General features: G+C 43.7%; 1 pseudogene; it reads right to left on the bottom strand.

Annotated features, from left to right (window-relative positions):
- LOC102835419 overlaps nucleotides 1-15,868 on the bottom strand; it is a 133,710-nt pseudogene that overhangs the window by 102,329 nt on the left and 15,513 nt on the right.

Here is a 15,868-nt window from a genome sequence, read left to right as displayed (position 1 = left end):
GCTGCTGCTCGAAGTTACCCCTCAGGAAATAAAAAAGAGAGTGACAGGGTGAGAAAGAGAGGGGAGAAGGGAGAAATGGAAGAAGGAAACAAGGAAGGAGGCAGGAAGGAAAGAAAGTAGGGTAAAAGAAAGAAAAGAAGCAGGATGGGGCTGTTGAGAACAGAATGGTAGTTGACAAAGTTATGAGTCTTTTTTGAAGACTGTCTTCAGTCCTTTCCTTGAGTGTCATTTTGCACCTTTCTTCCTTCACCTTTGGGCTTCCCTTTACTTCCAGGGTTAACACAGCATTCACTCTTTATGACACGATTTAACGTACCCACAGTGTATCCAATTCTGGCTTAATCATGAACAAAATTCTAAAGAGTTCATTTGCATTTGGCCTCCTTCCCCTCATGGGAGGAGTAGGAGGAGAGGCAGTGAGACAGTCCTGGACTCTGGGGTTGGAGGTGCCACGAACCTTGGTGAAGGAGACCTGGGGATGAGCGCAGAGCTATGACTGTGGGATAGGGCAGGTCAGGTGAACAGTCTTGGTCCAGGGGTCTGATATGAGCTTCTGTACTGTTAGGAAAATCAAAATCTTACTTTTAACGTGTCTGAAACCAAACCGTGTTCTGCAATCCAGGCCAGTATATTATCAACTGTGTTCCTGGCTGTGACACTTTTGTTCGGACACCAGCTGTACTTGCAGTACTTTTTGCACAGACCCTAAACACCTGGAGCTAGGCTATAGCTCACACATTAGAGACCATAATCCTCTAGACTGTCCAAGACTTCAGGTGCCACCTGCAAGCCCCCAAACTCCCGAGTCCCCCATTGCACTTCTGACTTAATGGCTACAAATTATAGAGTTCCCACTACCTCCTTAGGATATCAGCTGTGAGCACAGGAATTCCTTCTACCCCTAATTTCTGATCTCCTAGTTCCCATTACTCCCTTGTGTCTGATAATTTTCTAGAATGACTCTGAATTTAAAAACTGCTGCATTTATTATTATAATTTATAACAACAAAAAAGATAAAATTAAGAGACCCTTAGGGTAAGGTCTGGGATCATTCCCAACATACAGCTCCATGTCTCCCAGAAACCAGGAGGCCCATGGTGTATACTGGGATCTCGTTATGGAATTCAAATTCCAGACCCTCTCTCTTCCGGTTAGTCAATATCAAAGGTTGATCATGAGGTTGCTATCATATGATGGGGGGGTCTTGGTGGACTGGCCAGTCTCCACCCAAAAGACAACTCATTAGCATAACCTGTGAAATCTGGAGTTCTCATCAAAGATACTTTGATGATTACTAGGGAAATCCAAGTTTTAGAGGTTATCTCTTAGTAACGAAAGACAAAGACCAAGTTCCTTGGGTAAAGTTAATGTAAATCCTACATGAAGCTAAAAGGAAGTTGGCAACCAGAGATGGTAGGTGGTGGTGGTGTGCCACGGAGTTGGTTCTGACTCATAGTGAACGTGTGCAGAGTTTCTGAGGCTGTAAGTCTTCACAGGAGCAGGAAGCCTCATCTTTCTCCAGAGGAACAGCTGGTAATTTTGAACTGCTAACCTTAAGGTTCACAGCCCAATTCGTAACCACTACGCTCTGGTAGCTCTGGTTGTGTAGTAGTTACAAATCGGGCTATGAACCTTAAAGTCAGCAGTTCGAAACTACCAGTGATTCTGTGGGAGAAAGAGGAGGCTTTCTGCTCCCGTAAAGATTTATAGCCTCTGAAACCCAGTACAGGGTCGCTATGAGTTGGAACCGACTCCACGCACATAACCACCACCACCAAGCCTGCTGGGCCAGGAAAGAGTCTTAAAGGAAGCCAGCGTGAAGAAACCACTGCCAAAATGTGTTGGCAGGGGGAGGGAGGAAAGGTGGGGTATGGTCACTGAGAACCTGATTTGTCTGCTCTACCCCCCAAAGTCCTGAGGCAGAGCAGAGAGGGCCAAAAGTGTGTGGGGGAACAATGGTAATGGGCCAGTGAAGAATGATCCCCAGAGGTTTTATGAATCCTTTTACGCCCGTGGGAGAGTGGGCTGCTGTCACGAGACAGCAGTGTGGGAGCCATGGAGAGAGTGAAGTTATGTCTCTGGAGTGCCTTATCTTTCTGTGTGCTTGACATTACTAGTTCACATAATGCCTGTTCCATCTACTTTATACATGAAGAAGTGAAGGCATGGTCCACGGCACCATTAGGTGGAAACTATCATCATTCTATTGTATACATGAAAAAACCAAGGTACAGAGACTCGGCTGGGCCCTGAATTTAGGAAGCTGAACATTAGAATCTGGGCCCCTAACAGCTTCCCCTGGACATGAGGCCCTTCTCCTAAATGTCTTGCGATAGAAAAGATGACCTAATTTTCATTCTCTTCTTTCATTCCATTATCATCCTCCATCTCTCTAGACTGAGCCCTTTTATCCCTTGCCCCAGCTCAGAACTCAGCATTTTGTTTAGACCTCTTTACCAAACAACAACCAAAAAACTCCACTGTTATCACGTAGATTCTGACCCATATATACAGTTAAGGACAGAGTGTAACAGTTTCTCAGGGCTTCCGAGACTGTAATTCCTTATGGGAGTCTCATCTTTTTTTTTCCCCACAGAGCTGCTGCTGGATTTGAGCATCCATCCTTGCAGTTAGCAGTCCACAGCACCACCAGACTTGTTCACAGGCCTCCCTTAATCTGAGTGTTGCTGACTAAATCATCTTATAATCTGGTTTGGAGCAAAACCCTGCCCTGACTGCCCTTTACTTATAGCATCTGCTCTCAGTTTCAGTGATTTCCCTGGGTCAGGATTTTTGCTATAGTCTTGTTCCAACTATATTATTAGGCACTTTATTTTGTTCTTCAAATCAATTCCTTACTTAAATATATATTTTTATAAGGAAATACAAGAGGGCTTCAAAAATTCATGGCTAAGTAGAATGAAAAGATAACAGAACTTTCCCATGAACTTTTTGAAGCCCCTTGGTATAGCATACCTCTAACATAAATGAAAATCCAGTGCTTTTCTAAACAGGTATCAAAATAAACATAAAGCTATTCATTAAAAAAACAACACCTCAAATTAAGACATTTTCTTCATAGCACAATTTTAAATGATACATTTACTATTATTTAAATGACAGACAATGAGCTCCGTCTTTTAAACATGAATATAGGTAAGGAAAATAGCATGCAGACTATTAAAAAAAACCTACCAAGAGCAAAGAGGAAGATGATGCCTATGAAAATACTCTACAGTAGGAGGAGATGAAGATTTCAGAAAGCTCAAGTTGCATTTTGGATCGACATCTCCCAGTCCATTGTCACCTGCCTTATTATTAGCAATGTCTCAAAAACTTGTGTTTCAATCCTGGTTTCAATGTTTGTTTGTTGTTTGTCTCTTACTCTAGATGTCTGTTTTTTTCCTTTTCACTATCCCTAGGTATATATGAACTACCTGGATAGATGCGGTGGTTTTTATCTTTTCTTGTGTTAGTAAGAGGGCTGCAGTAGAAGCTACTATATTTGTTGTTGTTGTTATGTGCCATGGAGTCGGTTCCAACTCATAGCAACCCTGTACAGGGTTTCCGAGGCTGTAAATCTTTACGGGAGCAGAAAGCCTCATCTTTCTCCCACACAACAGCTGGTAGTCTCGAACTGCTGACCGTGAGATTAGCAGCCCGATTCACAACCACTGTGCTACCAGAGCTCCTTTGTTGTTAGGTGCTATCAAGTCAGGTCCAACTCATAGTGATCCTATGAACAAAAAGAAGGAAAAGAACCTTTATGGGAGCTTCATCTTTTTCCTACAGATATGCTGCTGGATTTGAGCATCTGACCTTGCAATTAGCAGTCCATGGCACCACCAGACTTCTTCACAGCCCTGTGCCATTCTCACAATTGCTGTTACATTTTAGTCTGTTACTGCTACCACCGTGTCAGTCCATCACATTGAAGGTCTTCCTCTTTTTTTTGCCAACCCTCCACTTTACCAAGCATGATATCTTTCTCCAGAGAATGATCCCTCCTGAACATGTCTGAAGTATGAGAGATGAAATTTCACCATCCTGGCTTCTAAGGAACATTCTGGCTGCACTTCTCCCATCATAGATTTGTTTGTTCTTTTGGCAGTCCATGGTACTTTCAATAATCTTCTCCAACACCATAATTCAAATGCATTAATTCTTCCACAATCTTCCTTATTAATTGTCCAACTTTAAAATGCATATGAGGCAACTCCAAATATTATATCCTGGGTCAGAAGTACCTTTGTCCTTAAACTGGTATCTTTGCTCTGGAACATTTTAAAGAGGTCTTGTGCAGCAGATTTGCATAATGGAATTTATTTCCTGACTGCTTCTTCCTTGAGTGTTGATTATGGATCCAAGCAAAATGAAGGCTTTAACAACTTCAATATTTTCTCCATTTATCATGATGTTATTTATTGGTCCAGTTATGAGGATTTTTGTTTTCTTTACATTGAGGTTCTTACATACTGAAGGGTGCTGTCTGTGATCTTCATCAGTAAGTGTTTCAACAAACAAGATTGCATCATCTGCATATCACAGGTTGTTAATGAGTCTTCATCCAATCCTGATGCCATGTTCTTCTTCATATAAAAGCCTGTGGGGAGTGTTCTTCACTGGTCCACCACCACTGATCACCCACCCACTTTGGGTCCTTTCTACCCTGCCTGGTGACTTTGGAGGGCAGAAGATAGACATTATCAACTTCTTGAATTAATTGCTCAGCATACAGATTGAGTAATTATGGTGAAAACATGCAACCCTGGCAAACACCTTTCCTCATTTTGAACCATTCAATAGCCCATTGTTATATTCTAACAACTGCCTCTTGGTCTATGAATAGGTTGCTTATGAGCATAATTAAGTGTTCTGAAATACCCATTCTTTGCAATGTTATCCATGGTTAGTCGTGATCTACACAGTTCAAAGTCTTTGTATAATCAATAAAACACAAACATCTTTCTGGTATTTTCTGATTTCAGCTAAAATCCATCTGACATCAGCAATGATATCCCTAGCTTTACATCCTCTTCTGAATCCATCTTGAATTTCTGGTAGTTCCTCGTCCATGTACTGTCACAACCGTTTTTGAACTATCTTCAGCAAAATTTTACTTGCATTTGATATTAATAATATTGTTTGATGATTTCCACATTCTAATTATACCACTTCTTTATGGAATTGGCACAAATATGGATCTATTCCAATCAGTTAGGCAAGTAGCTGTCTTCCAGATTTTTTGGCATAGGTAAGTGAGAGTTTCTGGTGCTGCATCAATTTGTTGAAATATTTCAACTTGTTCAATTGTTCTGTAGATTCCTAGAGCATTATGTTTTGTCAGTGCCTTCAGTATTGCTTGGATTTCTGTCAGTACCATTGGTTCTTGATCATGTGCTATCTCTTGAAACGGTTGAACATTGACCACTTCATTTTGGTACAGAGACTCTGTGTATTCCTTCTATCTTCTTTTAATGCTTTCTTCAGCATTCAATATTTTGACTATAGAATCATTCAATACTGCAAGTTGAAGCTTGAATTTTTTCTTCAGTTGTTTCAGCTTGGGAAAGCTGAATGTGTTCTTCCCTTTTAGTTTTCTAACTAAAAGTCTTTGCACATTTCATTGTAATAGTTGACTTTGTCTTCTCAAACTGCCTTAGAAATTTTCAGTTCAGCTCTTTTTACTGGCTCATTTCTTCCATTCCCTTTATCTTCTCCTTAACTTTAGCTCAATATCAACTTTCAGAGCCATTTCTGAAGCCCATTTTGGTCTTTTCTTTCTTTCCTGTTTTTTAAATGACCGTCTGCTTTTCTCTGTGCAATGTTCTTTATGTCACCCCACAACTCTTCTGGTCTTTGGTCTTTTGTGTCTAATGTATCAAATCCGTTCTTGAAATGGTTTCTAAATTAAGGTAGAATATATTCAAGGTCATATTTTGTCATTCATGTACTTATTTTAATTTTCTTCAGCTTCAGCCTGAATTTGCATAGAATAACTGATGATCTTATCCAGAGTCTGCCCCTGGCCTTGTTTTGGGGTGACAAAAATGTGCTTTTGCACTGTCTTTTCCTTCAGATGTAGTCAATTTAATTCCTGTGTAGTATATCTGGTGAACTCCATGTGTTGTTGTGTTGTTCAAAAAAGGTATTTTCCATGAATAATTAGTTGGTCTTGCAAATTTTATCAAGCTATCTCCAGCATCATTTCTATCACCAAGGCCATATTTTCCAACTATCGATTGTTCCTCTTTGTTTCCAACCTTCACGATTATTTCACCAGTTATTGTCAATGCATCTGGATTAAATATTTAATCAATTTCAGACTGAAGACATTGGTAGAATTCTTCAATTTCATTATCACTGGCTTTAATAGTTGGTGCATACATTTGAATAATAGTGGTATTAAGTAGTCTTCCTTGTAGGTGTGTAGATATTATCCTATCACAGGCAGCATAGCACTTCAAGATAGATCTTGAAATCTTTTTGTCAGTGAAGGTGACACCAATCTTCATCAATTTGTCATTCCCAGCATAGTAAATCATATGCTTATCTGATTCTAAAATGGCAATACTAGTCCATTTCAGCTCACTAATTTCTAGGAGATCAGTCTTTATGAATTCCATTTCATTTTTTACAAGTTTCATTTCATTTTTGACAACTTCCAATTTTCCAAGACTCATACTTCTAACATTCCATGTTCTGATTATTACTGGATGTTTGCAGTTGTTTCTTCTCATTTTTGAGTTGTGCCCCATCTGCAATTGAAGGTCCGGAAAGCATTACTCTGTTTATGTCATCATGGCTCACCCTACTTTGAGGAGACAGTTCTTCCCCGTTTGTTTTATAAGTGCTATTCATAATGTTTCCACCCTCTGGTACTATATCTGACAATGTTCCACTACTATTCATAATGTTTTCAGTGGATAAACATTCAAGAGTAATTTGCCTCTCTTCTTCGTAGTCTGTCTTAGTCTGGACGCTCCGATGAAACCTGTCCGTCATAACAGACCCTGCAGTTATTTAAAATATCCGTGGCATAGTTTCCAGCATCACAGTTCGACAAACTGACAGACAAGTAGTGACTACTACACTTAGTCCATTTTAAATGATAACTTCAGTTGGTTATTATTGACCTAGTGAAATTGAACATTTTTATGTGGTCAAATCTATCCACCTCGTCTCTTATTATTTCAATCTTTGGTTTCATGTTTAAGTTCTCCCACACCCCCAAGATTATATAAATATTCACTCAAATATGCTCATATTGTTTTTCTGGTTTCATTTTACATTTAAATCTTTAATCCATCTAGAACAAGAAATAGAAATCTAATCTAACTTTATTTGATTTCAAGGGGTTGGCCATTTGCCTAAACTGTTTATTAAAAAAGAAAAAAAATGTCTGCTTTCCCTACTGATTTGAAATGTTATCTTTCCACATATTAAATGTTTATATAGCATCAGATTGACATAGATTTTCCATTTTGCTCCGTTCCATTCTTACATCAGGAATTCAATGTTGAAAAGGTTTTAGTTTTAATAACTTATAATGCAAATCTAATTCCCTCACACATTGGATTTCCTTTTCAAACATTTCTTACTAGAAAACTGACATTTGTACACTATTGTGGCTTCATATCTAGGGAGATGTGATGCCTCTCTATTTACTAAATAATTTACATTTCTAAGGTGAGATTTTAGTTTTCTCCTTTAGTACAGTGTATTTCCTTGTGTAGTTTTTTTTCCCCTAGGTATTTATAATTTTTCATTGAATTGTGAATGGGATCTTTTTTTCCAATATATTTTGTTACAGCTATTTTGGGAATTTTGGTAAGCCACTAAGTTTTGTGTATTTATTTTGTAACTGGCCAGCTAACTGAATTCTCTTTTCATTTTGGATTGCTTTTTCCTGTGGCTTTCTCTGGATGTTTTAGTTCTGTAGCCTATTGAGGCAAACCTAGGCAATACATGTTGAGTCTCTGCCCCTTCAGGGGAAAATCCGCCCCAAGAAGTGTCTGGTAGTCTGGAGGTGTAATTGGCCCTCCCTGGACCTCATGTGGAAGAGGCACTTTGCCCTCTATGAGCATTTAGAGATCAATCTCCAAGCAAAATATTTTCCTGTGAAGGTACTTCTTTTACGTCAGTTGGTATTTTGGTCAGGAATTACAGTATGTACTTCGCAGTAAGTCAGAAGCACAGTGCTTTCTAAAACCAGGCTTTTCCCAATAAGATCAACAACAAATGTGCTACTTTTCTCACACCTTGGACATGCAGAAAAATGCATACTCAGGGAGCTGGCGGGGTGCCCGCCTGGGGAAGGTGCCAGGCTGGATGAATGCAGTGGAGCAGAGACTTGCTTGTTCTTGTTTGCCAGGCCTGAGAGCAGCTAAGAGTCCCTTCGAAGCTCCTTGGCTGCTCGGCCTCGAAACTCAGCCAGAGCAGAGGGCAGCCTCTCACTGGAAGACACATTGCTGTGGATCTTATTTGCATCATCACTGTGAGGAGGGGACATGTCCCCCTTGTAGGAAAAGGAATTAAAGTTTCATGTGTGTGAAGTGACTGGCTGTAGGCCTCATTCTGGGACAGAATCAGAGTTGGAGCGCCGTTTACAGCAGAGTTCTCAAACTCTTTGGTTTTAAGGCCCTTTTACACTCTTAAAGAAGTCCTGGTGTGGCAACGTAGGATAAGCACTGGACCTCAAGGTTGGTTTGAACCTCAAGGTCAGCGGTTCAAACTCACCAGCCACTCTATACACGGTCACTATGAGTTGGAACCGACTCCACAGAACTTAACAACAACACACTCTTAAAAATTATTGAGGATCTCAACAAGCATTTAAAAAAAAAAATTAGTTATGTCTTGATATTTACCTTTTGTCTTAGCTACCTATTACTGCTATAACAAATATCACATGCATGTGGCTTTAACAAACACATTCATTTTCTCATAGTTTAGGCAGCTAGAAGTCCGAATTCAGAGCACCGGCTTTCGGGAAAGGCTTTCTCTCTTGGTCAGCTCGGAAGGAATGTCCCTATCTCTTTTGAGCTCCTGCACCTAGACAACTTTGCTCTGCCTTCTTGTTTAATTATTTTTTATATCTCAAAATGGATTGACTTAAAATACACTCTACACTAATCCTGCCTCATTAATATATCAAAAAACAAACAAACAAACAAAAAACACCTTCCCAAATGGAATTACAGCCACAGACATAGAGGCTAAGGTTTAAACACATATTTTGGGGGGAGGGTAATAAATTCAATTCATAACAATATTCAAACTTAAAACAGAGAGTTTGAAAACATAGAAATGCACAAGCACACATCCCACTGGCTGTCAGAGTGATAATGGCAAGTCATTCATGTCTAGAAAACGTCACTGTACAACATGAGAGGAAGAGGGTGGGAAAAGGACATCACAATAGTAACGTGGAACCAAACCCAACCCAGCCATCAAGTCAGTTCTGGCTCTTATCAGTCCTATATCGGGTTTCTGAGACTATAAGTCTCATCCTTCTCCTGTGGAGTAGCTAGTTTGTCTTAACTACCAACCTGGTGGTTAGCAACCCAACGCCTAATCCACAGCAACCACCAGGGATCCTTATTAGTATGGAAAGACCCTGTGAATTACCGATGACTCTATGAAGGAGCCTTGGGGCCACAGGGTCGCAGGACCACACTCTAAGACCACGGCTGTCAACTACGGGGCCTTTGTGAGCACTAATCAGGTAACTTAAAGTTTGTGCATGAGTTGAGATGGGCTGAGAGTGCTCAGGAGAAAGAAGATGGTCAGGAAGCTATCTTTACTGATGCTTCCTCCACTTCTTATATTTCCTGATGGGAAAGTCTGGGGTGCAGACACAAGACTGAAGTTGCACATCAAAGCTTAGAGAAGTTGAATAACTTGATTAAGGTCAAACAGCTGTGACCAAGTTTAGGGACAGTTTGACGACCAGAGTGGTCTTCTGGGATAACTTTTAATTCTTTACAAATTCTTGCTAGTCCAGGGAGGCCCTTAGGTAGTATTCGGCCTGATACGCACTGACCAAGCATCTCCCTGCTGGGTGGCTCTCAGGCCGCTCTGTGATTCCTCCTCACTGCAGCCTTTCTTCATGCTATTCCCTGTACCCTGCCGCTTGCTATCCCCTCTCTCCTGGCTGTGCTCAGAGACACACAGCAAACGCCTACATCCTCTCTGGCCCACCCCTGACTCAGAAAACGGTCTTCTCCAGGTTGTCCTACTCAGCTTGGGCATAGTAGCAGCTGTCCTAGCAGCATCTTGGCCCATATTCCCCAACCATGTTGTTGTTCCCTTCAGATAAACTGACCTTAGTATTTCGTCCACTGGGAGTTCTTCCCTTTCTTGTATTCCATGGCCACTCTGTCCAGTGCTCCATGTGTCAGAGCATCAGACCAGTCCCCTGGCCTTATCCTGCCCTCACTTCTAGGGTCCACACTTCCCACTGACCCAAGCACAAGGTGGAACATGGGCCCTACCAGCTGAGAAGTCAGCTCACCTGGGAACCAGTGTTCCCTAGCTGCTAACAGGCTAAGGGGAGGGACTGAGAACCAGGGACCTTTGGAAGAGTGTAAGATTCAGTTAAGGGAGATGTGGGTGCCATGCATGTAAAAGTACATTGGGAATGGGTGAGAGTACAAATGGAGAAGGAGGTACCAGGCACAGAGGACAGATGACGTACCTCTCTGAGCCTCAGTTTCCCCATATGTAAAATGGGGATACAGGAGCTATGGTAGCATAGTGGTTACGAGTCGGGCTGGTAACCTCAAGGTCAGCAGTTGGAAACCATCAGCTGTTTACACAGGTGAAAGAAGAGGCTTTCTGCTCCTGTAAGATTTACACCCTCAGGAAACCTATGCAGGGTCACTATGGGTTGAAACCGGCTTATGAGCACGTAACAACAGCATCTTCATAGGGGAGCTGAGGCCTGGAGGCTGATACTGAGAGGGTAAGCCAAATTCAGAGCTGAATGTGAGACTGCCGATGGCAGGAAAGCTGGGAGTGTGGGTTTGAAGTGACATGACCCAAGTGCTGTTTCTGTTCGTGGAGATGTCAAGGAGACATCAGCTTCCAGGCAGGGTGGGAGGTAGACAGACTTTTTGGAGGAAGCATCCACAGAATTTATTGATTGGCTGCCCATGGGTAATTATGATCAAGAATCAGAATGACTCTGGTGTGAGGATGACTAACTTGGGCTCTGGGGTCCTGGTGTGGCACTGTGGGTTAATGCACTGGACTGCAAAGTCTGTTTGAACTACAAGGTTGGCAGTTCAAGCTCACCAGCCACTTCTCAGACACCCTATACAGGGTCCCTATGGGTTGGAACTGACTCGGCGGTACTTAAGAAACAAACAAACAAACTTGGGCTCCAGAAAAAAGTGAGATTGAGAATAGGCAGATCCCTCAACCCCCACCCTTACAACCCTCCACCCTATCCCTTAATCCCCTTCTGGACCTGACAGGACTTGGAGCCTTTTCCCACGGATTCCCACTAGGTCTGTCTATAAGGAGGGCAGCCACCTGGGCCCTGACCTCTGGAAAGATCCTACCCTGAGACCACTCAGTACACAACTCACGTGTGCCTAGCTTCAGCTGCTGCTGCTTTTACTAGGACAACACACAGCCTGGAGCTGGAAGATTTCTTTCTTCTTCCTCTCGGTCTTTAACTCCCAGCTTTGTTTCTCTTCCCTAGCCTTCAGGAACACTATGAATGGAATGCATGGATTCTGGCCTCTGTGTGGTCGGAATGCAGCTGGCCACCCCCACAGCCTGGTCTCCCTCTGTCCCCAGCAGTTCCCAGGGTCACTGCAGCAGTCTTGGCAGCTTCTATTGTGGGACAAATGTGTAGTTTGAGAGTTGGCCTCTTACTGCCATTCACAGACACCCTGAGAGACACACAGTCTCTAGTCTGTAGTTGAAGATGACGATGGTAGCCCTACAATTCTGGGGAATGAGGCCAGAGAGGTGAGGGAGGCACACACAACACCAGGGCACACTGTATCCCCACAGCACCATAACAAACACACACTAGGGCACATACATACCAGGAAGCACACAAAGTGGGGTATTTTCACACTGGAAAACCCACACACCAGTGCTCAAACAAAGTGGGGTGCCCACATACACTAGGGTTCTTACACACACTGAGGTGTTCACATACTGGAGGTGCCCCAACACCGTGGGGTTCCTACATACTGGGGTGCACACATACACCAGCATGCAGACACCCCCAAAGGCACTCACTCAGTCATAGTTGCTCAAACTTCCTAGTTCCCTGGCTTTGGAGGGTGAAGCCCTGGTGAGCAGTTTCATTTTCTTAGTGGGCAGGTGACCTCCACCATCTTCTGCTTAGGCCTCTCTGGTTGAATCCAGAAACTGGGAATTGATTGAGAAGGTCTGCACAGAAGGAATGTGGAGGTGGTATTGGGAGCTGCCTCTTTCTCAGGGGTCTGAGTAACTAAGATCCTTGTGTGTGTGTTTTGTGCCCATATACACAACACCCCAGTGGGAAGATGTAAGTGTAGAAGCAGCTGTCTGGAGAATTGGGGTCCCTGTTGTTGTTGTTGTGTGCCGTGGAGTGTGTTCCTACTCAGAGGGACCCTGTACAGGGTTTCTGAGGCTGTAAATCTTTATGGGAGCAGAAAGCCTCATCTTTCTCTCGCAGAACATTTGGTAGTTTCGAACTGCTGACTTTGAGGTTAACAGCCCGATTTGTAACCACTACGCTATCAGAGCTCCCGTAGGGAGTCTTAAATCTGATCAAGTCTTCCCACCTCAGCTCCTCCCTGCAGCACGACTGCAAGGGCATTCTCGTATTGATACTGATCTAAATCCTCTCTGGATGTCTGTGTTGTTGTTGTTGTTGTTGTTATGTACCGTTGAGTTGGTTCCAACCTATAGCGGCTCCAAGAAGCTGCTGGTGACCTTGAACTGCCTACCTTGTGGTTACAAACCAATCTTGCAGTCCAGCGTGTTAGCCTGCAGCACCAAGCCTGCTAACTCCTAGGCAACCGGGAACTCCCGGGCAGCCTGCCAGATGCACTTATTTCTTCTTTCAGGTGTTTTGTGGACTGATTCCCAGGCCCTGCCCTGAGGCCATACAAACTGCCAGCTCACAGGTAAGTTTTGCGTGGCTTTGCTATATTCTTATTTTATTTATTCATTACCAACATTTAATTTTTTTCTGATTTCATATACAAATCCATATTTTTGCCTTCCTTGAAAAAGAAGGAAATTTTGGCAACACGAGGTCTGCCTTTACCATCAAGCATCAATGCCCTGCCCTTCAGCTGAGAGCCCTTTGGGGACTGATGCTAGCTCAATACTGTTAGGCTTTAGAGTTTACATCCCTCAGAGTGTTTTCAGCAGGAAGTCCACCTGGTAGCTCCAAATGGGCCTTGCTCTCCTGTATCCTATGACCTCAGAACCAGGCCAGGAAAACCTTGAGTGTGACTGAGAGGGATTGTCAACAACCCAAGTGGAATAACACCCTTCCACCCCCGATTCCTGGTGTGGTGCTGAGGGTTAATGCACAAGACTGCAAAGCCATTTGAACTGCAAGGTCAGGGTTCAAGCTCACAAGCTCACCAACTGGTTCTCAGAAACCCTATACAGGGTCGCTAAGAGTCAGAATCGACTCAATGGCACTTAACAACAACAACAACAAACCCCAGTTTCAGAACACTGGACTTATATGTGTATTTTAAGTTTGAGAAAGGCAGAAAATGCAGGTGTTTGAGAAATAAGGCCAATTGAAACCAACATAGGCATAAACCCTGGATTCTTCCTCAATGAATGCAACTGGGACGTTCGGCTGCAGAACTCAGCTAAGGCCAAGTGAAATACTTCCCTAGTTCTATTCATAATGCCCTCCTGAAGTGTGTTTAAAAATCAATTGGGCAGTGGACTTCTGGCGCTTTCTTCACCAGGCAGCTCAGGTAGGACAGGCTCCGGGGAAAAGGGGTGGAATCACACAAAGGAAACTTCCGTCTAGCAGACAGACAGCCTTTGAGCAAACATACGATCTTATATTTCAACATTCTGAACTTGTTTTTTTTAAAAGATCAAATTGCTGAGGAGTTACAGGCATTTTGAGCTTTTGCCTGCCTGCACACGGTTCCCGCTCCTGCGCCAGCGAATGCCTCCGCCCCCTGCAGAGCTTGGAGTGCAGGGCTAGAGCAACCCCGTTTAGAAGGCTGCATTTCCAGAGGAGAGGAAGCATAAACTAACAAAGCTGAACAAAGGCGCAACAGCTGACTAAGCCCCCCCCCCCAAGGGATCTCCTTGCCATAGAGAGGGATGTCGGTGTGGATATCAGGAAATTCAGGGTACCCGTGGTACAGAGAGACAGAGAGAGGCATTTTTTTGCGTCATCAGATACAGACACCACCTCCCTGCAGCCACTACGCCCCGCCCTCCACTGCCTCGGCCTAGACCAGCCCTCTGCCAAGCCGCCGAGGTTCAGGAACGCCCAAGGCACAGGCTCGCCCACTGAGGCCAAGGCCCTCCCAAGGCCCAGACACTCACACTGAGGCCAGGGCCTGCCCCGAGACCCAACCTGCCCACAGACTGGTCACAAAGGCCCAGGCCCAACCAAGGCCCAAATCGCCTACCTGCCGCGTGGCCCAGGAGGCCCACAGCCCAGTTGCCGCCAAGGTCCAGGGCCCCTGAGGCCCAACCCGCTGCGTAGCCCAGTCGCCGAGGCCCAGGGCCCCTGAAGCCCAACCTGCCCTCAGCCTGGTCCCCGAGGCACAGGTCCCCTGAGGCCTAATCCGCCCAACCTGCCCACCGAGACCCAAGCCGCCCGATGCCCAGCTGCTGATACCCAGGTCCCCTGAGGCCCAAACCACCCACAGAGGCCCAACCCTCCTATAGCCCGGTTGCTGACGCCCAGGCCCCCAGAGGCCCAAACCGCCCACCCTAGGCTCAACCCATCACCAGCCTGAGGCCCAAACAGCCCACCGCCGAGGCCAAGGCCCAACTGAGGCCCAAATTGCCCACCTGCCGCCCACCTGCCGTATATCTCCTGATCATATTACCAATAATTATAATAAAATAAGAATAATCATGTCCAATAAGAAACAACTAACATTATCGAAGCATGTCAAGAAGCAGAAAAGAGCAGCAGATGCAAATGAGCTGGAGACAGACAAAAGCTTTATAGAGGAGGAGGAGCGGGTTCTGGATATGCCTGAGAGGGAATTCAGTAGACTGATACGGAAACAAATTCAAATACTCCAAAAAGGGGTAGAGGAAAATAAGGAAGAAGTAACAAAAGTGCTGCAGGAACAATCTAATAGGATTGACACACCACTGGAAACAATTCAAAACCTGCAAAAAGATGTCCAGGTGATAAATAACAAGATATCAGAAATAGACAACAGGCTGAAAGGTGAGAGGAACAGACTAGAAGAGATGGAAGCCAGAACTAGTGAGCTGGAAGACAAATCTCTCAATACTGCCAAGATAGAAGAGCAAGGAGCTAAAAGGATAAAACAATCCAAAGAGAGTCTAAGATTCATGTTGGATAACATGAAGAGGAATAATGTAAGAATTATTGGCATTCTGGGACAAGAAGAATCAAAGAAATCCACAGAGAAGATAGTTGAGGAGCTTCTGAAAGAAAACTTCCCTAACATCTTGAAAGACAAGAAGATAAACATTCAAGAAGCCCTACATACCCCAGAAAGGATAGGCCCCAAAAGAAAGTCCCCAAGACATATAATAATCAGACTCTCCAAAATCAAAGACGAGGAAAGAATACTAAAAGCGGCCAGGGAGAAGAGAAATATAACTTATAAAGGCAAGCAAATTAGATTAAGTGCTGACTACTCAAAACAAACCATGCAG

The sequence above is a fragment of the Chrysochloris asiatica genome, unplaced genomic scaffold, assembly GCF_000296735.1.
Source record: "Chrysochloris asiatica unplaced genomic scaffold, ChrAsi1.0 scaffold00367, whole genome shotgun sequence".
NCBI lineage: Eukaryota > Metazoa > Chordata > Mammalia > Afrosoricida > Chrysochloridae > Chrysochloris > Chrysochloris asiatica.
Note: the sequence above shows the minus strand (reverse complement) of the source record. Positions and strands in the feature narration are given on the sequence as shown.